Genomic DNA, 23093 nt, shown 5'->3' on the forward strand with positions numbered 1-23093 from the left:
CGCTGTTCTAAGTTTCCATCATTTCTAGTTTCAAAAATTATGCCTTAAACGTTGACTCTGATCGGGCAGTCAAGAAATTTATGCTTGAAAGTTGAACAATGTTCAACTCGAGAAATTACTAACGGCAAACATAATTGGCGCTGTAGTCGTGCGTAATTTTTATTTTATCGACAAGTGTGACTATAATGTGGCACGAGCATTTCTCGTATTGGGGAGATGATAATTCAATTTGGGCAATTATAATATATTTGAAAAGGCACACAGGCTAAATGAGCCCCTCCTTTATTAAACATTGATGTGCAAAAGTTAAATTTAATTTAAATAGCCGGTTCTGAGGTTGATAGCACTCCTTGCATTTAGGATAGCCCTGGGTATACTATGAAGAACGTACAAAAACTAAATTAAAACAAAAGGTTTTCTCTAATGACAGTAAAGAGCAACATTTTAACTTAAAACGAACAGAAACTATTCCATATATGAGGTGGGCTAGCCCTTTCTCAACTTCCGGCTCCTAGCGCTAAAGTTTGAATTTCTGTACCAACTCTTTAAGAACGACTGCTCAAACACAATGACCGTTGAATCAGAATAAAAAACATTTTTACAGAGGTATAAAACTTAGCGTAAAGTGTGGAGGGTTTATAAGGGGGCAGCCCCCATCATATACAGAGTGATTTGTGGTCATTTTAAGCTTTACAGTCGCTCTCTTCTTTCATTTGGAAAAACTTGCTTTTGTGTTTCATTTTTATGTATCAGGAAAGGAAATGTGACATAGCATATGCATTTAATTTGTGACATTGCAAGATATGTGCAAGGAATATTTGTAGAACGCTCCACTACTTGTTTCTGAGGGGAGGGGCAGCTCTCCTTATTGGGGAAAATTTTGAATGTAAAATCAAAGACAACTGTCGTTTGCTTACCATCACAGAATATGAAGGTATAGGAGAAATCTGTACTGTCTTCTTCTTAGACAGTGTTATCTAGGAGATTATTTTTATGATTGCTATGTTGATTTTGAGAATAAGTTATTGTAAACGTAATGTAGATGTTATTTAGCGTATAAATCACAGTTCAATTGGCAAAATCCTTTCATTTGACAGTGAACCGCAGCAAAATAATCTCTGGACATTTCGGTCCATATCAGTGGCCGTCATAAGCAAAGTACGTCCTCATTACTAGGCTACTATTGAATAATATCTTAGACCACACTATCTTTCCATTCACAAATAAATTGATAAGGGATAAGTAGCCTATAGGGTGGTCAAAATATATTATCAAAAACGTAAGATAAAAAATATATTAGGATATATATTTATGTATCGTCGAAGACTAAACTGCCTTTCGATGACGTATAAGTAACTGTTTAATAGGGAAAATGATTTTATTAGACAGTGAACAACAGTAAAATTATCCCTGGATGTTTCGGTTACATTTACAGTGGTCGTCACCAGCAGATAAACTTAGTTTTATCTCCTACATGCGTTCCACGTATATTTTCAATAAATTTTATGAGTGTTTTTCAATAGAATATACAATCAGGTTATTTTTTTTTAATGAAAGGGAAAAGGGTACTTACGCATTATATGGGCCCTTCTACAAAGTCAAGTTTGGTTAATGCTAATGAAATAAAATAGGATGAATATATAATAGTTTATAAACAAATTTAGGCTATATGTTTGCACATTAGGGGGGGGCAGGGGTAAAGCATAGCATATATTAAATACTTAACCTAACCTAACCTAGGTACATCTTTTCTCCCCTAAATCCCAAAAAATAACAGTTTAAGTACAGTAACGTAATGAAAACCACGCTTTGCATTGCATTACTCTATAGCGGTCTTGAATTAACCCGTCTGGCGGGGTTTTCGTGACTGGTTTCCTTTTAAAGGCCCACATAATTCGTAAGTACCGAAAATACTAATATAATAATTAAATACTAATATATAGAGGTGGTTAGGAGTTAGGTTAGGCATTTAACTTAATGCGTTCTGCGCGGCCTGCTTTCCACAATTCTTTGTCTTAGTTTCCACAATTTTGTTTCCTAAGTGTTAAATTATCATCATATTTTGGCTGTGTTTCATTAAGATTAACCTAACTTCATTTATTGAGTACGTTCCGTTTAACAGACAAGTACTCAAAAATCTATTGCCTAAGGACTTTTTTGAGACAACAAAAACAAATTCAGTACAAACTATACTTTACAAATATGTTATAATACGTTTGTAATTTACTAATCTACAGGCATTTGTAAGTTTATATTCACACGGGGCGTCTTCTTTTCTTGTTCGCCCTGTATTTACTTAAATACCAGCTAAATAAGAAGCAGGAATTGATTTCGCTTTATAAGTAGACAGGTTTGAATTGTCACAAATGAAGCATGTGTTTTCCAAGTCACGTTTCCTGGTTTAGTTCCTGTTCATTGCGTAACTTCTTTAGCCTTTCTTGGCACCCATACCTGTATCTTATTAACTGACTTTCATCAGCAGTTGGCTCTTTCTACGCATTTTCCCTATACTAGTTACGAAAACCACGTGTATCTGATAGATCCTGAACCGGCTTTGATCAACCATGCGGAGGGGGGAGGCTCTAAATTAATATGATTTTTTTTGCCTTAGTCTGTTTTCATTCACACGTGTTTTCTGAAAAGATTTCCGCAAAAACGTGTTCTTTTATTGCGTGTGTGAAATTTTGGCTATGGAACTTGTGTTACATCCGAAATTTTTTAGCAGGTTGTTCAGAAATTATATCGAAAGTTCAGAAACAATAAACCTGTATACCGACCTCGGAAGAAATGGGAGCACTATCTATTCTGTCTAAACCATTTTTTTGAACAACATAGTAAGTAACCTACTTATTGTGTGGAATTTTTCTGGTATAATGTGTGAAATTTTACCTCTGATTTAAGTTTTTGAAGAATGTTTATCCGAAGTTTACGTTCCGTTTTGACTGTTTATTATGTAAATAAATTATTAACAATTAAAATTTACAGTGTAATAATTTAACGTGGTAAGATTGTTTATCGAGGGCCGGCGTCCCCTCGGGAAATTCCCTCTGCGGAAAATCGCTCCCCTGGAAAATCTCCACGGCCCCCTCCGCAGTTTTGTACGACTCCTCCTTCCATAAGATGTGCCTCTGGGAAAAAAGAAAGAAAGAAATATTAATACATTGGACCCTTATGTCCCTTTTATGGCAACACTATAGCATTGCCTCTGACTTTAAAACGTGAATAGAACTTTCAATTTCCCTTCTAATGAATATTAATTAAAAAAAAAAAAACTAAGGTTTTCGAGGGAAGTAAAGGGCGAAGTTGAAACTTAAAACGGACAAAAATTATTACTTCAGAGCCTATCTAACATATATCAATAAAACTAGTACAAATAAACCAACTAATTGCGTTTCCCTAAGTTTCTAGTATTATAGAAAACTAGCGCTTTCTGAAAACACAAAAGTCAAGTATAAAAAACAGGAATATTGATTTGGGAGTCAAAAGTGAGTACATAGCCTGTCAACAATAAACTAATCTTTAAAGTTATTTATAGTCTTACACCAGTTGTGGCATCAGTAACTTTCAGTATACAGAAATATTGGATTGATTTATCAGGTAGCATTTTGGTCACGTCAGCTATAATACAAATAGTGAGGAGTATACAATCTTAAATTGCAAGAAACGTTCTTAAGTGTTACTTGAAGTGAAGATCAAATAAGATATAATATTAACTCTGGAAATCCGGTTATTTATTTCTATACAACAAAGAATTTAAAGTTATGACACAAATTCTAAAGCTAGTCTATAGTCCTAATACTATCAAGATGGCTTTACTCCGAACTTGTCTACAAACTAATCATAACATGTCCTTTTCAGAACCAGAACGATAGCCCGTCATTGAACTGAGCCATTGTGCAGAAGTGATACCAAAATAAATGAAAAAAAAACAACAATCCTAAAATACTTAATTTTTGTTCCTAAAAGTTTCCTTAATTGGTTTGCTTTTACTGTACCAAAACTCCTATATTATTTTATGTTTTCAGTATAGTGCTAGTTTCCTATAATCCTAGAAACTTATGGAAACATAATTAGTCGGTTTATTTGTAGGCCTACTAGTTGTTTTTTTTTATTTGTTAGATAGGCTGTGAAGTAATAAATTTTGTCCGTTTTAAGTTTCAACTTCGCTTTTTACTTCCCTGGGAAAACGTTTTTTTTTAATTAATATTTGCTCGTTTTTTATTAAAATTTTATGTAGAAACAATGCCGCCATGATCTTTTTTTTATTTATACGGAATAATTTTTGTTAATTTTAATGTCACACCTTAGTTTCATCGCAGAGTGAAGTTTGAAGGTTCAATTCAGAACTGTTGATCATTCAAGCTTATTATTTTGTAGGTTTATATTGTAAACGTGATATATTTTAGTTAATTTGTTTCCACAATTATCTTTTAATTTTTGGATTATCAAGTAACATATAAAACTTACTAAGAGGGCTTGGAGGGGGAGTATATGTGAGGGGGTTTTATAAACCTCCAATTAAAGGCTTTGGACCATAACTATTGCAATGGTACCGTTTTATGCTTCCAAACTCTTCCACTTAAGAAGTCAATCAATCAATCAATCAGTTTATTCAATTAATAAACTTAACAAAATACACTTCAATATAAACTCCCCCGTAAGGCTCTATGGCCAGGAAAGAACCGGGGAGAAACAAAAATGAAATAAATACAAGTATTTTCAATATAATGCATTGCATTTCAACCTTTCAAAGACTCAACACACACACACATACACACACATAACAAAAAAAAGAAGAGAAACAAAAACAATAATTAAAAGACCCAAACAAAAAGCGATTTTATGAGACCCCCCCACCCCAAAAAAAAAGGATGTAGGACAATCAAATAAAATAAACCAAATTCCAAATATATATTTGAAACCAAACCACAAAAAAAATATTATACAAACTCAAAACCCCTCACAACAAATGTTTCCAACCCAGGCTAGTGTCACCCCCCCCCCCAAATAATAATAATAAAAATTAACAAAAATATATTTAAACATGAAAAATCAAGACATTAAAAAATTTCTTAAGATTCTTTTGAAAGTACCAAACGAGTGACATTCTTCAGCTGACTCAGGTAGGCTAATCCAAACGATATGACAAGCAGTTAATGGATTAAAGTCAGACCTCACCGATGGAGTAAATAGAATATTAATATTCCTTGAATTGCGAAGATGGTGCGAAGACGTATCAGTGACGAAAGAAGGAGTAGTTTGAAGGGCTATGGGAACATCGCCATGAATTTGATGAAAAGTGAAAGACGCGCACGAAAGAATGTAGTGAGACTGCAAATCAAGTAATAGGCTAGTTGGGTTAGTTGTAGAACAATTTGTTTCCTGTATAACCCTTCTTGCCTTATCGTAAACCTTAAAAAATGGTTTCAAAAGAGAAGGGGAAGTTGACACTAATATTGTAAGGCAATAAGAGACATAAGACTGCACTAAACAATGGAACGAAATTTTAAAAACTAATCCGGGAAACATCTGTTTCAGTATCTTAAAAATTCCATGACTCCTTGAGTCTTCATGTGAATTAGTTCAATATGATGTTTGAATGAAAGGTTTTCATCAAGAAGGATACTGAGAAATCAGACATATCGTTCCTTAGGTCTACTGAGATAGCCCCTTTAAAGCTGGATTTTATATAACTCCGGGTACGCCATAGAAATACGGTAAAAAATAAAAAAATTTTACTTAGCAAAATTTAGGGCAAGGAATTTTGAATCAAACCAAAGCACGACTCTCTCAAAAAGGTCAACTAATTTGGGAAGCATCTCAGACTCAGTTCCTACTACAGTACCAATGGTACTGTCATCAGCTAAAGCAACGAGAGTATCCACATCCTGCGAAAACGATGGATTTTTTTTAGCATTGAAAGATTCAGGATGACATAGGCGACAGCAAACTGTAGGTTTTTGATTCATAACCGCCACTATAAGGTCATTACATAAAGAAAGAAAAACGAGCATGTGATGTCAGGCCAATGTGGTTTAAGAAATTATCTTTATAAGGTCATTAACATAAATCAAAAACAAAAACGGTCCAAGAACAGAACCTTGAGGAACAAAAGGGCCGTTTTTAGTGCTATATGGCACTTATGGATACTAAAATTGATAAAAAGCACGTAGACATGAGTAATAGTTTTAAAATGAACCTTCCCGGGCTTTAAAAATTATGCTTTAGAAATGAGTGCATTACTTTTGCAAAATTAGTGAATTATCTTAAAAGTAATCATATGAAGGGACAAACTATGATTGAGAAAAAATCCAACCTGGAATCGAACACATGATAATCTAATTTGAAGTCCAGCGCTGTACTAACAGAACCACGCCTCTAATAATATAATTTAATACATTGGTGTTTGTAGTACTGTAAATGCGTAGCTTCCTAAGGGGGCCTGGAGGAGGAACATGCGGGAGGTACTCTTGCAAACGTCCAGTTAAGCGTTTTTGACAATAATTATTACAATGATTCCGTTTTATAGTTCCAAGATTTTCAACTTAAGAAGTGGCACCGAAAGTGTTGTTTCCAGTGCTATATCTTCCTTACGAATGGTAGAATTGATAAAAATCACTTAGATATAAATGATTTCAAATGAACCATTAAACGTCACCCTAAAAAGTATTGGTAGCCCGTTCGCTCCAGGTTTTCTACCTGAGACATGGCACCAAAAGTGACATTGTTAATGCCATTTAGAACTTGCAGATGGTGGAATTTATAGGAAGAATATGAACAATATTTTTTATATGAACTATGAAAAACAGTTTTTCAATGAGCTCTTAAGCATCTCTCTGTGAGGACGCCAAGACTAAGTTTATCAATCCTGTCCTGTATTCCACTAAAAAAAAAAATTTTTTTAAACTGAAAGTAAGGAGTGGCATTAAAACTTAAAACGAACAGAAATTATTCTCTATATGAACGGGGCTGTTCCCTCCTCAACGCCTCGCTCTTTACGCTGAGTTGTGTGAAAGAGTCAAACTTGATGTCCAAAGAGTCCAAAAATTTTGGAAATGAGTCCAAAGAGGCTTTGCATCCTGACATAGATACAATGGAGGTATCCATCCCTATTTGACACCTTATTAAAAAATACCTAAAAGTGTGTATTCCTCCTAGTGAATGAAGAATTTGGGGTAATAATCCCTCCTTCGTTTTGTATTGATCTGAAGGACCTCTCAAGAAAAGTTAGGTAATTTCGAAGCTTGTACATCGACGGCTCGAATTTCTAAACTCGAATTTTAAGCGCCGGCCTATACATGCTCTTTTTGAGGCTGTAGGCGTACTCGGTAATTTTACAGACAAATGTTTTAACAATTTATGTCTTTTTTGCAAAATTATCCATGTATTTGGCCTTTTGTTTTTACCATTTTGTCGCCCCCCCCCCACTGAAGTACGAGCCTAAAAAAATTCCCATTAATATGTCTGGGTAGCCTATTATATATAATTCCCGTATACGGGAATTTATGTTTTTCTTGCACCACTCTTATTTGTGGTAACTTCTGTTTGCTTTAAGTTTGAATTGGTTATTTTATTTCTGTTGATTGCTCTTTTCTTCCATAGTAATCTGTGTTATTTTAAGTTGAATTTGTCTATTTATTTCAATTCTTATTTTTTCTAGATTTCATTTGCTTTTTTCGTTCATTTATAATTTCTATTTGTCTTAAGTTTGACTTGTTATATGAATTTATTTCAGCTTGTTTTAGGTTTGAATATCACGCTGTATAGCAACAGTATTATTTCACTAAATATATAATGGTAAAGAGTCCTACCCTGAGAATTTTAATTTTTAACGAAACCTAATTTTTTGTCTTCATCAAGGTTTTCAAGAATCTGTCAGCATGTCCATTTTTATAATATTTGATTTTTTTAGTGTTGTTTTGTTTTCCATGTTTTGAGTTTTTTTTTCAAATTGAAAGTAGGCTATATCCCTTTCACCCATCCTCTTCTTTTCTCAAGTTGGGGTAAGAATATTACTACAGATGAAAAGTTGAAACCATCGTTGGTATTTTTAACTTCTCTTTAGTTCCTGAGCCCTTGTCTATCCCCTCCCTTTCTGAGGTATTATTTTAATCCGAGTGATTTTTTATTCCAATGAAGATATTGCTGCCTGTTAGTACATTTATAATACTACTACTACTACTGACAACTCGCCGTAGGACTAAGCCGCCTGAGGCCAACACAGCTACGCTCACTACTCCTCCATCTCAATCTATTGAAACCCTCTTTACACCCTCCCTGGAAGTTCTCGTTTCCCTTAAATCTTTCTTTGTGACATCCTCCCACCTCAACCACGGACAACGTTCTTTCCGTTTAGCTCTAGACGGTTTTGCCTAAAAAGGACAATTTTTGGCAAACTGTCATCCTTCATCCGCAGAACGTGCCCTAGCCATCTCAACCTTTCTCTCCTTATAACCCTAGAAAGCGGGATTGGACCACACTTTTCGTACAGCCTGCTGTTTGAAATACGGTCAGTCAGCTGGGTACCCAGAACAATCCGCAGGCAATCTCTCTTGAAAACATCTACCAAATCTTCATCCAGTTTTCGGAGTGTCCATGCTTCAAAACCATATTTGACTGCTGTCATCATTGTAGCCTCCAATATTCTAATCTTGGTTTGCATATTTATTTTCCTATTCTTCCAAATTAAAACCTGAAAAAAAAAACACCCTGTGTCTTGCCTGTTCTACTTTTAATGTTTTCACTGCTCCCACCGTCTCTACTAACAATACTACCAAGGTAAGTGAAGCTATGCACCTGATCAAACTTTTCGTTGCCCAGCTTCATCTTTTCATCTTCATTTATTCCTAACCTTAGCGACTTAGTCTACTTAACATTAATTTTTAAACCTTTTCTAGCACCCTCAACTTTTAAAACCTCTAAACGTTCATTCATTTTGCTCACCCTTTCATCTAGGATGATTAAATCATCAGTATAATCTAAGTCCAGAAAGTTTTTCCTACCCGTTCGATTCCGTGGTCTCCCATTGCATTTCCTGTGCTCCTTAAGACAAAGTCCGCCAAAATGATCCATATAAAGGGGGATAGAAAACAACCCTATTTAACTACCGATTTAATACGAAACCAGCTGCTAACCTCATTTCCTTCCTTAATCACAGCAGTGTTATTCTCGTACATAGCACTAATCACTTTATGTATTTGTCTGGTATACCATGCAAGGATATGACGTTCGCTGAAGCTCTTCTATCAGCTGAATCGAACGCTAGCTATGTTTTTATAATGCATTTCTTTTTGGATGGGTGAAAGGGATATACTTTCAATTTCAAAAAATCTCAAAACATGGAAAACAAAGCAACAATAAAAATCAAATATTATAAAAATGGACATGCTGACAGAGCCTTGAGAACCTTGATCAAGACAAAAAATTGGGTTTCGATAAAAATCAAAAGTCTCAGGGTAGGACTCTTTACCATTATATATTTAGTGTAATAACACTATTACATTAGGCTACAGCGTGATATTCAGACCTAAAACAAGCTGAAATAAATTCATATTATAAGTCGAACTTAAGACGAATAGAAATTATAAAGAAATGCAAATGGAATCAGCTGAATCGAACGCTAGCAATATAATAATAATAATAATAATAATTTATTTATTACCCACTATAAAAAAACAAGTGGAGTACATGAAGAAAAAAAAAAGAAGCAAACTCGCACACTTAACAATTATTTAAATAAAGCGACGTAAATTATGGTGCGCAGTAAGACCTGCAGATAACGACAGCTTTCCCGCAAGCACAGTCGCTTTTTGCAATAAATCAGGGAGGCCGAATCGCGCTATTAGATGCCGGTTCCGGAACCACGGAGGGAGGTACAAAAGGTACCGAGAAAATTGAAAATAATAAGTCCGTATATATTTCAGATCTTTATATAGGCTTCAGAATTGGAAGAAAACCAGATAAAATATAAATGTTTTTACTTTCATAACTTTAATAAATCAAATAATATTAACATTTTGATTACTAAATATCTGTGTATGTATATTAAATTGACAATTCACATTCATTTGTATTTTTTTCAGTAAAGTGCAAATTATGTTCTGGCCTTGGGAAGGCATAGTGGTTTTGAGCCCTACTCATGTTAATTTTTACTCGTTTTGAGTTTGACTCGGTTATATATTGTAATTTCTGTTCGTTTTGGGTTTCATTTATTTATCGATGCTGACTTGTGGTAGTTTCACGCTTGGTAGATTATTTGATTTTATTTTTTGTTCATTTTTGTTTAATGGAGTTCTTTAATTTTCTTTGAAAAACTTATTCTGTGGAACAATTTTTTTTTAAATTAATTTCTGTTCGTTTTTTTAAGGCTTTATAGTTTGGCCTGCTATTTGTATGCTGGAGAAAAATTTTCAGCTGTTTTAACGACATCCACCCTTTTAAAAATCTGGACACAAATAATAATGTTTAATTTAGTTTCCTACCTCCTCTAGTTGACACGAAATAGAAAACTTGATACCATTCGCAAAAAAAATCTGTTTGCTTTCTTTGATAGCTTGGATACACTTACGCTATTTTGATTTGGTTAAATTTTAAAAGCATAAGTAGCCCAGAAACTTTGAACATAACCCCCCCCCCCCCAGTCGTTCTTAGGATACTGTTGAGATGCCTTATTGGGAATTAGCATTAATACAGTGCATTTTGATTTAATTTTAAGGCAACATTTAGATTTTAAAAATAGTGGGTAAGTGGGAGGGTGGGCGTGGGAGGGGGACTAGTTGCTCTCCAATCAATTTCGACTATTAAAAAGCACAATAGTCCTTTCCATTTTCAATCGAATGAACCCTTTTCGAAGTACCTACGAAAACTCTTTCGATACAAAGTGCCCTGGTCTAAACAAAATAATAATAATAATAATAATACATTGCAGGCTATTCAGATCGATCTTTACTGTAAAAATGTCAGGCCTTCCAATCACTTTCGACAATTAAAAAGGGCACTAGCCCTATCCATTTCCAATCGAATGAGCCCTTTTTGAGTTTCTAGGACAACGCTTTCTATAAACACCTTATATGCTCCCAGGGTATAACTTACAACCCTTGCCCTGGGGGTTGTGGGGGGGGGGTTGTCTTCCTCAAAGACCTAATGTCCAGAATTTTTAACTACGTTGAACAGAATGAATTTCTCAAAATTTTGATTGGATGTGTTTGGGAAAATGGTGAGCGTTGAGGGCGGTTCGTTGCTATTCAATCACTTTCAACTATTAAAAAGGCCTTTACCCGTTTCAATTTCAAGTCGAATGAGCCCTTTTTGAAGTTTCTACGACAACTCTTTCTATAAAAACATCATATGCCCCTAGGGCATAACTTACAACCCTTGCTCTGAGGCCTGGGGGGGTTGTCATGCACAAAGACATAATTTAAAGAACTACGTAGAAAAAATGGCTATCTCAAAATTTTGATTATATGTGCTTGGGGAAATGGTGGGCGTCAGAGAGGAATTAGTTGCCCTCCAATTACTTTCGACTATTAAAAAGGGCACAATCCATTTCAATTTCTAATCGAATAAGCGCTTTTTGAAGTTTCTACGACAACGATTTCTATAAAAAAAAACTTATATGCCCCCAGGGTATAACTTATAACCCTTGCCCTGAGGGCTGTGGAGGTTGTCATCCTTAAAGACATAATTTCCAAAACTTTCAACTACGTTGAACAAAATGGCTATCTAAAAATTTTGATTGGATGTGTTTGGGGAAAGGTGGGCGTGAGAGGGCGGTTAGTTGTCCTCCAATCACTGTTGACTATTAAAAAGGGCGCCAACCCTTTGAATTCTCAATCGAACGCACCCTTTTTACAGTTTCTACGACAAAGCTTTCAATAAAAACCATATATGTCCCCAGGGCGTAACTTGTAACCCTTGCCCTGAGGGCTCTGAGGGGGAGGGGTTGTCATCCTCAAAGACCTAATTTCCAGAACTTACAATTATGTTGAACATAATAGCTATCTCAAAATTTTGATTGGATGTGTTACGATAAATGGTGGGCGTGAGAGGGGGGTTAGTTGCCCTCCAATCACTTTCGAATATTAAAAAAGGCAATGGCTCTTTGAATTTTTAATCGAATGCGCCCTTTTTCAAGTTTCTACGACAAAACTTTCAATAGAAAACCTTATATGCCCCCAGGGCATAACTTATAACCCTTGCCCTGAAGACTGTGGGGGGATTGTCCTGCTCAAAGGTATAATTTCCAGAACTTTCAACTACGTTGAACAAAATGGCTATCTCAAAATAGTGGGCGTGGAAGGGGTGTTATTCTCCTTTCATCACTGTCGACTATTAAAAGGGCTCTAGCCATTTCGATTTTCAATTAAATGAGCCCTTTTTGAAGTTTCTACGCCAAAGCTTTCTATAAAAACCGTATATGCCCCCAGGGTATAACTTACAACCCTTGCCCTGAGGACTGTTTGGGGGTTGTCATCCTCAAAGACCTAATTTCCAGAACTTTGTACTACGTTGAACAAAATGGCTATCTCAAAATTTCGATTGGATGTGTTTGGGGAAAAGGTGGGCGTGATAGGGGGATTAGTTGCCCTCCAATCACTTTCGACTATTAAAAAGGGCACTAGCCCTTTGAATTTCCAATCGAATGAGTCTTTTCTGAAGTTTCTACGACCACGCTTTCTATAAAAAAAAACCTTATTTTCCCCCAGGGCATAACTTAAAACCCTCGCCCTGAGGGCTGTGGGGTAGTGTCCTCCTCAAAACATAATTTCTATGTGAAAATCAACTACGCTGAACAAAATGGCTATCTCAAAATTTTAATTTGATGGAATTCGGGAAATGGTGGGCTTGGAAGGGGTTTTAGTTGCCTTCCAATCACATTCGACTATTAAAAAGGGCACAAGCAACTCCAATTTCCAATTAAATGAGCCCTTTCGAAGTTTCTACGACAACTTTTTCGATACAAAGTTCCCTGGTCTAAAGGAAAAAATAATAAATAATACATTGAGCCAACATCGTTCTTATATGCCCAAAATGGCTATCTCAAAATTTTTATTGGATGTGTTGTGGGAAATGGTGGGCATGTAAGGGGTGTTAATTGCCTTCCAATCACTTTCGACTATTTAAAAAGGACGCTAACCATCCCAATTTCCAATCGAATGATCCCTTTTCCAAGTTTCTACGACAACTCCTGCGATATGAAGTGCCTTGGTATGGAAAAAGAAAAAAAATAATACATTGTGCCAACATCGTTCTTTACTTAGGAAGTGCGATTGCGCTGCCTATGATATGCCATTCGCTATGCTTATTATGAATAACACACGTGCCCGTGCATCTGGTTTTGATACAAGAAAAGAGAATAGCTGCTATGATATTCTTTAGCGATCTTCGGTTAATCAATTAAGGTATTTTCTGTTTGAAATATACCCGCTAACCCATATCACTTTCTTCTTCAGTAAGCATCAGAAATTATCCTTTTTTGTCAGATTTTAGCAAATTCAATCTCAGACAGGTTCAAACAATTGGCGAAGATTCTGAAGTATTGCCCAGTTCCAGAATCACTTACACCTGGCGCTGGTGCCTGGCGGTGCAGTGCGATAACTAGGTACGACGAAAGCTAGTAAATCGTGTCCTCCACTACGTGAAGAAAAGGGCGTCGCGAAAGTATTTCACATTTTTTGAATAGAAGAAATGTTTGAAAAATGTTGGACATCAGTAGCTATAATCAGACATAATGATTGTAATGGGAATCAAACTATAAAAAGAAAGATAGTTTGATCTAGGAAATTATTTCCCCTCCGTTTGAATTTCGGCTGGTATTTCTCATTAAAAGCGAAATTAACTGAAGTTTCCCCATAAAATTTTTCGAAGATAATAGACTCCTTGCAATGTAATATCTTTCTATGGGCTAAGTGTGACAACCTTTTTCTGATGCCCCTGAGAGTGATAGGCACAAATAGGAGCCTACTTCTGCTAATTTCAGTCACCGCTAATTTCAGTCACAGTCACCGCACCGAGAAGCGGCCACTGGTGCTATTTTTTGTGGGGGGGGGGGCATTGCGGCCAGATCCTTGATTCGCGTTTTTGGTAATCTGCCCATAGTAATAATAATAACGCTTTTTTAAGCAGTATACGCATAGCACGGTATATTTGTGTAAACGGGTAGATTTTATTTATTTCGAACACAATTTTGATTCAAACTAAGGTCATTTCTCTCTTGACAAAAGCTTCCTGGTTATACGTAAATATTCTTTGAAACGTGGAATTTGAGCTACTATTTAAAGCAAACATTGCCAAACTAATTAAACAGTCTATTTGTGTTTACTTACTCTATGTATTTTCGCTTTTCAGTTGTTTAACCTGTATCATCTTCTATATATAAATATTATACCGGCAGATTAGTTGACTGTCAGATAGTGAATAAGTGTCAGCTGGAAGTTATGTAACATATATTTGCTATTTTAATACCGCCGAAGGAATTTATCTCTTTTATGACGTCACTCCCCATATTATCCCAAAATTTTTTTTTTCCCTAGTTTCCCCGAAAGACAATTGAGTTCTCCGAAATCTCTCCGTGATTGTAAATGTTTGAACGGTAAGGCGATATAATACCTTAGAAACGCACTATCTCGTCCATTATAAATTCTTTGGGGGTTATTTGGCCAAACTATTTGGAATGATTGGGTGGTGTTGCCGTAACTTGTAGAGCTTGGATAAGAGATCCAAATCAACGATAAAAACTAGACCAACCACTTATTTCCCCCATATCTTAGAAAAAACATTTGACTTCCCCCGTTTTGTGTCGGAGATACTGGTACTTAGTTTTGAACATCATCAAAAATTTTTGAATGTTATTATTTTTTTTTATTAAATGGCACAGATTTTTTGTTTTAAGTTCTGGAAAGGGCAGTCCCTAAAAATGCTGTAGCATACTTAATAGGAATTCGCTACAAATCAACTTAAAGGAACTATCATTTGTGCAATTTGGCTGCTTCGACAGTTCCCTGTTGTGCCACCCAATTTGATTGACATACTCGCCGAAAAAGGTCTTTTTTTTCAGTCCAATTTTACCGTCAAACCCAAAATTCTCGACAGCTCCCGATGATAGCTAGTACTAGACCCCGGCGCCACGCCGATAGGGGAAGGCCGGTGACGGCGGGGCCAAAATAGCAGCGGTGGCCCGCTGCCGATGAGATGTCGGCGGTTTGCCGCTGGCGCGATCAATGTTGACCGCAAACATTAATGTTTTCATCAGTCTTTCTCAAATCCCAGCTTGAATTTACAAAAGATTCGGGCCTATTCATGAGTTAAAAACTTCGCAAGTCGCTGGCTGGACGCTGGTCTTCTTCGTTATTCATCAAGAGAAGTAGAAATCTGGTAGAAACGAAATGGCTGTGGCGTTTCAGAACCCTTGCATAATAATTGAAATAATAGAATAATAGATTCGCCGGAGCATTCAATAAGATCTAAAGAATCTAATTAAAAGGGAGCACACACAAAAGCCCAATTAGGCCAGTAGCCTATGAGAAATTCAAAAATACCCAAGACAATGAACAAGCCCCAATGGGGGCCCTGAGTCTATCAAAATATTTCTAGGGTTTTCCAGGGAATTTGATATCACTTTCTTCCGTCTCCGCTTTAAGTGAAAAAAATAATTACCTTTTTAGCATTCCTGGGTTTAATTAAAAAAAAAATTGAGGAATTATCATTTAAAAATGATAGCCCCCTACCCCCCCCCCCAATAGGTAATGACATACAGTTTGTTTTATAAATCATATTTTTTGGGTCATTTCCGTTTCAATCTTCAATTCCCCAACCTTTTTCATAATCTATAGCTAAATTTTGTCTCAATAGAAGATTTTTCTTGGGGGGGGGGTACAAATTTTCAGAAAGAAGATTGTATTTTCTTTAATCTATCAGGCGTTCAATAGGCCTAATTGTCTGTTAAACATTAAGAAAACGTATCGAAAAATAGGAAAAGAAAACAATATTCTACAAACTTACGATTCAGCTGTCACAAAAATCTGTTGACTATCAATTTCAAAATCCAACTGAACCTGTATAGTGTATGCGTTCCGTTCAACTTAAAAATAAAATTCTTGACTATGAATGATGTAAGAATCTTATAGCAATTGGGAAACTGCATTTGAAAGGGTTTAATCTCATCAGACAGTTTGTTGTAACGCACTGTAAGTAAGGAGCGACCCACTTCAATAATAACCGAAACTCCAAAAAACGGATACCAATTTTAATACCAATAGATACATCAAAAGCATTGGATTTTTATGCTGATTTCAAATACATAAATTTCATCAAATTTAGTGTTACCAATCAAAGTTACGAGCCTAAGAATATTTTCCTTGTTATCGAAAAAGGGGAAAACACCTCCAAAAACTCATAGAATCTTAATGAAAATCGCTTAATCTGATTTTGCCTATCAGATAACTATGTTTTAGAAATTAAAAACTCCTATATGGAAAAATGTGGAATTTTTTTTTATTTTTTTTTTTTTGCCAGAAGAAAGATCATGTATGCGTTTTTTTTGTTTGTTTTTTTGTTTTGTTTTTTTTTTTGTTTTTTCCAGGGGTTATCGATCGTATCAAGTTGTGAACTTTGTCCATTGTTTACATATAGTATTTGTTATTGGGAAGTATACAGCAATTTTTACTTTGGGAAGGGGGGTGTGTGCTTGGGGTGGATTTCTAAGGGGAGAATCTTCATTTGGGAGGGAAATTTTTGATGAGTGAATATTCTAGAACAAATGCTAAACTGGAGGGTTTTGAAAGAATTAGTAGTAGGGAGGGCATAATGACTCCAGGGGGGACATAATTTATGCATGTTTTTATGGTTTTTGTCACTGAGAATAAAAAAACAGGATTTTTCTCACTTTGTTGTATTTTCATGGTTTATTGATTCTAATGGGGTCAATGACACCTCTTTCACGGTCGATTTATTTGTTGTTTCAAAGTGTATTGTCTCCGGAGTGAAGTTTGCACCTGCGCATTAACGGGGGAGAGATGTATTGATTGCGTAATCGAAGGGGAGAGGATTTCCGAGAAATTGATTGCGTAATCGAAGGGGAGAGGATTTCTGAGAAATTGATTTGCATAATCGAGGGGAATTATTGATCTACGAAAGGGGAATTAGAAATGACATCACTTGCTTCCTAGGAATTATACGGGATTCTAAAGAGATAGAAATTCTATTTTTAAATATGGCTTTTCAGATATTACGTGACAGTGATAAATTAATATTCTATTTTGAAATATGGCTTCTTTGATCTTTAGTGTCAGGAATTAGAAATGACAATCACTTGTTATCTTGGAATTATACGGGAGTCTAGAAAGATAGAAAAATCCTTTTTTAAATTCGGCTTCTCTGATACTTAGGTCACAGAGATAAATTAATATTCTATCGAAACCATAATAGTGTAGCTAGGAACACCTATGAGATGAAGAGATTAAAGCGGGAAATGGTTTCCTAGAAATCTCAAATGTGACAGCGCAGGGTTGCCAAAACAAAAGGAACACGCAGAAATTACTTTTAGGGGATTATTTGGGCGAAACTGTTTGAGACATTTTAGAAGATGATTTAAGCGAAACCGTTTGAGGCATTTTAGAAGATAATTTTAGAAGATGATTTAGAAGATGATTTGAGGGTGAAACTCTGGGATCATTATAATACACAAGTTCTATTTGAACAGTGTTGTGAGGTCCCCTACCCCAACCCCAAAGGGTTTTACCCCCCTCCCGCCAACCCCAATGGGCCCCCAGGCCCTCAAATGCCCCCGAGCCCCCAAATGCCCCCAGAGCCTCCAATGCCCCCGGGCCCACAAAGGCCCCTCGGGCCCCCCGGTACCCCCAAAGCCCCCCCCCTTTTTTTATACTTTTTTATGTGCACTTGAGACATAGAAGGGCCCCCACATTTCAAAAGGCTTTATTATATCTTTTCAGAACAAGTTCCTTTCTTAATATTCCCTCCTCAACCCATTTTACAAGTTGATGTACTCATCCTTTTCACCACAACTTTACCTTACGACTTTTTGAATACCCCACCGCCAAGCAGTACTTTTCAAAAGGTTTTTTTATATTATTTCAGAACAAGTTCTTTACGTAATGTCCCTCCTAAACCAATTTTACAACTTGAAGTACTCATCCTTTTCACCCACAACTTTAGTTTATGGCTTTTTGAATATCCTATCCCCAAGAAATACTTTCAAAAGGCTTTTTTTTATCTTTTCAGAACAAAAATCAAATATTATTAGTAAAATCACATGTATTTTAAATGTGTGCATCAAAGTAACAACAGTCTTCTTTAATACCACCAAATGTTTACTGAACACACACAATTTTCTCTTAGAAATAATATTTTTCATCAGTGATAACACTTTCTCTGTTCGAACTAGCAAGTTTTCTACCAAAGATACCAAATATTTTCTTAGAAGTAACTTTTTTTTTACTGTGATAACAACTTTTCTGTCAGAAGTAGCAAGTTCTGCTTAACACTAAAAAACCGTCTCATCAAAGTAACGACATTATACCTTAATACTAACATACTTTTACTGAACACACACAAATTTCTCTTAGAAATAATATTTTTCATCAGTGATAACACTTTCTGTTCGAACTAGCAAGTTTTCTACCAAAGATACCAAATTTTTTCTTAGAAGTTATATTTTTTTTATTGTGATAACAATTTTTCTGTCAGAAGTAGCAAGTTCTGCTTAACACTAACAAACCTTCTCATCAAAGTAATGACATTTTACCTTAATACTAACATACTTTAATGAACACACACAAATTTCTCTTATAAATAATATTTTTCATCAATGATAACACTTCTTCTGTTCGAACTAGCAATTTTTCTGTCAAAGATACCAAATTTTTTCTTAGAAGTAACATTTTTTTATTGACATAACAGCTTGTCCGTCAGAAGTAGGAACTTCTTCTTGACACTAATAAATCTCCTCGTCAAAGTAACGACATTTTACCTTTAAAACTAGCTTACTTTTACTGAACACACACGATTTTTTCTTAGAAATAATATTTTTCATCAGTAATGACACTTTTTCGATTCGAACTAGCGAGTTTTCTACCAAAGATACCAATTTTTTTCCTAGAAGTAACATTTTTTTTACTGTGATAACAACATTTTTTGTCAGAAGTAGCAAGTTTTGCTTAACACTAACAAACATTCTCATCAAAGTAACGACATTTTACCTTAATACTAACATTCTTTTACTGAACGCACACAAATTTCTCTTGTAAATAATATTTTTCCTCAGTGATAACACTTTTTCTGTTCGAACTAGCAAGTTTTCTACCAAAGATACAAAATTTTTTCTTAGAAGTAACATTTTTTGATTGTGATAACAACTTTTCCGTCAGAAGTAGCAAGTTTTTGCTTAACACTAACAAACATTCTCATCAAAGTAACAACATTTTACCTTAATACTAACGTACATTTACTGAACACACACAAATTTCTCTTAGAAATAATATTTTTCATAATTGATAACCCTATTTCTGTTTTAACTAGCAAGTTTTCTAACAAAGATACCAAATTTTATCGTAGAAGTAACATATTTTGTTTGTGATTACAACTTTTCTGTCAGAAGTAGCAAGTTTTGCTTAACTCTAACAAACCTTCTCATCAAAGTAACGACATTTTACCTTAATACTAACATACTTTTAATGAACACACACAAATTTCTCTTAGAAATAATATTTTTCATCAGTGATAACACTTTTTCTGTTTGAACTAGCAAGTTTTCTTTCAAAGATACCAAATTTTTTCTTAGAAGTAAAATTTTTTTTTATTGTGATAACAACTTTTTTGTCAGAAGTAGCAAGTTTTTCTTAACACTAACAAACCTTCTCACCAAAGAAACGACATTTTACCTTAAAACTAACTTACTTTTACTGAACACACACAAATTTCTCTTAGAAATAATATTTTTCATCAGTGATAACACTTTTTCTGTTCGAACTAGCAAGTTTGCTACCAAAGATGCCAAATTTTTTCTTAGAAGTAACATTTTTTATTGTGATAACAACTTTTCTGTCAGAAGTAGCAAGTTTTGCTTAGCACTAACAAACATTCTCATCAAAGTAACGACATTTTACCTTAAAACTAACATACTTTTACTGAACACACACAAATTTCTCTTATAAATAATATATTTCATCAGTGATAACACTTTTTCTGTTTGAACTAGCAACTTTTCTACCAAAGTTACCAAATTTTTTCTTAGAAGTAACAATTTTCGATTGTGATAACAACTTTTCTGTCAGAAGTAGCAAGTTTTGCTTATCACTAACAAACCTTCTCATTAAAGTAACAATATTTTACCTTAAAACTAACATACTTTTACTGAACATACACAAATTTCTCTTAGAAATAATATTTTTCATCAGTGATAACACTTTTTCTGTTCGAACTAGCAAGTTTTCTACCAAAGATACCAAATTTTCCACTTCAGTTCAGATTTTTCTCAAAGAGATAAAAAAATTTAAAATAATGTTCAAAATTTTTCATTGAAGATAGAAAAGTTCAAGTTCACTTCTGAATTTTACCAAAGAACACAATTCAATTCTAATTTCTCCAGAGAAAATGCAAATCTTCCACTCCAGTTTTAAGTTCACCAAGACATAAAGAAATTTAAAGTTATGTTCCAAATTTTTCCGTAGTAGATAGAAAAAGCTATACCATAGTTGTGAATATTTGCTATGAAGATAAAAAGTTCTACTTCAATTTTAAATTTTCTCAACGAAGTGAAGAAAAGTTCAAGTTCTCTTCAGAATTTTACCAAAGAACACACTTCAATTCTAATTTCACCAGAGAAGATAACTTACCTTTAAGATAAAAAGTTCCACTTTAATTCTAAATTTCTCTCAGTGAAAAAGAAATAAGTTATTGTTCAATTCTATTTTTCCAAATAATATAAAAATTTTCCACTTCAGTTCAGATTTTTCTCAAAGAGATGAAAATATTTTTAATAATGTTCCAAATTTTTCATAGAAGATAGAAAAGTTCAAGTTCTCTTCTGAATTTTACCAAAGAACTCAATTCAATTCTAATTTCTCCAGAGAAAATAAAAATCTTACACTTCAGTTTTACGTTCACCAAGACATAAAGAAATTTAAAGTTCTATTCTAAATTTTTCCCTAGTAGATAGAAAAAGCTATACCATAGTTTTGAATATTTTCTCGGAACATGAATAGTTCTAATTCAATTTAAAATTTTCTCAACGAAGTGAAGAAAAGTTCAAGTTCAATTCTGAATTTTCTCAATGAAAAAGAAATAAGTTATTGATCAATTCTATTTTCCCAAAATAATATAAAAATTTTCCACTTCAGTTCAGATTTTTCTCAAAGAGATGAAAAAATTTAAAATAATGTTCCAAATTTCCCCATAGAAGATAGAAAAGTTCAAGTTCTCTTCTGAATTTTACCAAAGAACACAATTCAATTCTAATTTCTCCAGAGAAAGTAAAAAGCTTCCACTTCAGTTTTAAGTTCACCAACACATAAAGAAATTTAAAGTTCTATTATAAATTTTTCCATAGTAGATAGAAAAAGCTGTACCATAGTTGTGAATATTTTCCCGGAAGGTAAAATGTTCCAATTTATTTCTAAATGTTCTCAATGAAAAAAAATAAGTTATTGTTCAATTCTATTTTTCCAAAATAATATAAAAAATTTCCACCTCAGTTCAGATTTTTCCTAAAGAGATGTAAAAATTTAAAATAGTGTGCCGAATTTTCCATAGAAGATAGAAAAGTTCCAGTTCATTTCTGAATTTTACCAAAGAACACAATTCAATTCTAATTTCTCCAGAGAAAATAAAAATCTTCCTCTTCAGTTTTAAGTTCACCAAGACACAAAAATTAAAGTTTCATTCTAAATTTTACCGTAGAAGATAGAAAAAGCTGTACCTTACATGTGAATACGTACCTTGAAGATAAAAAATTCCAATTTAATTCTAAATTTCTCTCAAAGACAAGGAAATAAGTTTCTGTTCAATTCTATTTTTCCAAATAATATAAAACTTTTCCACTTCAGTTCAGAATTTTCTCAAGGATATGAAAAGATTTAAAATAATGTTCCAAAATTTCTCATAGAAGATAGAAAAGTTCAAGTTCTCTTCTGAAGTTTACCAAAGAACACAATTCAATTCTAATTTCTCCAGAGAAAATAAAAATCTTCCACTTCAGCTTTAAATTTCACCAAGACACAAAGAAATTGAAAGTTACATTCTAAATTTTTCCGTAGAAGATAGAAAAAGCTTTACCATAGTTGTGAATTTTTGCTATGAAGATAAAAAGTTCTACTTCAATTCAAAATTTTCTCTACGAAGTGAAGAAAAGTTCAACTTCTTTTCTGAATTTTCTCAATGAAAAGAAATAAGTTATTGATCAATTCTATTTTTCCAGGGAAAATAAAAAAATTCCACTTCAGTTCAGATCTTTCTCAAACAGATAAAAAATTTAAAATACTGTTCCAAATTTTTTCATAGAAGATAGAAAAGTTCCAAGTTCTCTTCTGAATTTTACCAAAGAACACAGTTCAATCTAATTTCACCAGAGAAAATAAAGAGCTTCCACTTCAGTTCTTATTTCCCCAAACACATAAAAAATTAAAGTTCCATTCTAAATTTTCCCGTAGAAGATAGAAAAAGTTATACCTTAGATGTGAATACTTACCATGAAGATAAAAAGTTCCACTTTAATTCTAAATTTTCACAATGAAGTAAAGAAAAGTTCAAGTTCTCTTCTAATTTTTCCAAGAAAATAAAAAGGTTCCACTTCCGAGTGGAAGGATTTTTCACGGGGATTGATTTTACATGTGGGGGGGGGGGGTTTCCAGGGATGAAATTTGCAGGGGCAATTTTACCGATTTTTTTCCGGAGACGTAAGTTATCTTTTAAATTAAATTGTCGATCCTTTGTCTTATGAATTTATTCCTCAAATTTCTAAATTAGAAAACGAGTGCGTCGTTCTATTATTAAAGACAATCTTTCAAGCTCGTTCATCTAACCTCCAAAACCATAGGTTAGGTTAGGTTTGGTATAAATAAATATTCATAAATAAATAGAAA

The 23093-nt window shown here is 34.2% G+C and overlaps 1 protein-coding gene across 1 annotated transcript in view; it reads left to right on the forward strand.

Moving 5' to 3' along the window:
- The window catches only part of LOC148947340 (uncharacterized), a 327588-nt gene that overhangs the window by 286547 nt on the left and 17948 nt on the right, over positions 1–23093 (forward strand). The window lies entirely within an intron of this gene.

Source organism: Artemia sp. Qi Xiang Cuo, chromosome 10 (genome assembly GCF_049724085.1).
Source record: "Artemia sp. Qi Xiang Cuo chromosome 10, ASM4972408v1, whole genome shotgun sequence".
Lineage (NCBI taxonomy): Eukaryota > Metazoa > Arthropoda > Branchiopoda > Anostraca > Artemiidae > Artemia > Artemia sp. Qi Xiang Cuo.